Raw genomic sequence first — 1472 nt, forward strand, 5'->3', positions numbered from 1 at the left:
GAGCACATCACGAAGAGAGAACTTGGGAACCTGGGGTAGATGCCAGGTGTAAGTTGTAAAAGCGGACATTTGTGCTGCGGCGGGCTGGTCCTCTCTGCACGCGCTCTGACCCCCATAGGTGATGGGAGGCCAGAGGACTCGTAGGCTAGTGAGATGGCCTCGACCACCCACCTACCCGTAGTCTGCTTGGTCGCCGGAAATCCCTTCTTTGGCGGACCAAAACAAACAAAAAGCTGATCTGCCTTACGCCACGGGGCAGCTCTGTGCGCATAAACGTCCAGTGCTCGAACTGGACAGAGCAGATTAAGCCTTTCTTGGCCTACTTCCTGGAATAGAGGAGGTCAGAATGCCTGAAGTACTATGGGCCCTGGTGAAGAAGTGGGCATCTTAGGGACATACCCGGCCCTCGGGTAAAGGAATGCCCTAACCATGCCCGGAGAGAACTCCAGGCATGAAACCAAGAGTGCCTGAAGATCCCCGATCCTTTTCAGTGAGGAAATAGCGAGGAGAAAGATAGTCTTGAGCGTGAGCAACTTGACTGACACTTCTTCTAAGGTATGGGTTCAAAGGGGGCATTGCATGAGCCCTCCAGAACCACAGCCAGGTCCCATGAGGGCACCTTGGTGCGCTGTACCGGCCTCAGCCTCAGGGTGCCACGGAGGAAACGAGTGGCAAGTGGGTGTCTTCCCAATGATTGACCACCCAGAAGGGCGTGGTAAGCAGCTAAGGCCGCCACGTATACCTTCAGAGTGGAGGGAGATAACCCTGCAGAGAATAGCTCCTGCAGAAACTCCAGAACTGTACCAATTGGGCAGTTGACTGGGTCCTGCAGTCGCTGTCCGCACCATGAAGCGAAAAGTTTCCACTTCAAGGCGTACTGTTTCCTAGTGGCGGGAGCTCTGGACTGGAGTATAGTCTCAACAACCTCAGTTGAGAGACCAGATGCTAGGAGCTGTGCCCCCTCAGGGGCCATGCCCACAGCTTCCATAACTCCGCCGATTGATGTAGGAGACCACCGATGTGTTGTCTGTGCGGACAAACGCCTGATGCCCCCTTAGGTCTGGAAGGAAGTGTGTCAGAGCTCGAAACACGGCCAGCATTCCCCGGCAGTTGATGTGCCAAAAGAGATGATGGCCTTCCCACAGACCCTAGGCAGAGCGGCCACTCATGACCGCTCCCCAGCCCGTGAGAGAGGCATCCGTCGTTAGCCTTACGCGACGACAAGAAGCCCCTAACGTCGGGCCTTGAACCAGGAACCAACGTTTCTTCCACATGTCTAAGGCACGTAAGCATCGCCGCGTGACCTAGATCATGCAAAGCGGATTCCCCCTCAGGGAAAATCCTTTGGTTCTGAGCCACCACTGCAAGGGTCTCATGTACAGCAGGCCAAAAGGTATCACGTTGGACGCCGCTGCCATCAGGCCCAACAGCCTCAGAAACTGTTTGACAGTGAGTGACTGACCTTCTCTTAC

This window comes from Sinocyclocheilus grahami, unplaced genomic scaffold (genome assembly GCF_001515645.1).
Source record: "Sinocyclocheilus grahami isolate Dianchi unplaced genomic scaffold, SAMN03320097.WGS_v1.1 scaffold1051.1, whole genome shotgun sequence".
Classification (NCBI taxonomy): domain Eukaryota; kingdom Metazoa; phylum Chordata; class Actinopteri; order Cypriniformes; family Cyprinidae; genus Sinocyclocheilus; species Sinocyclocheilus grahami.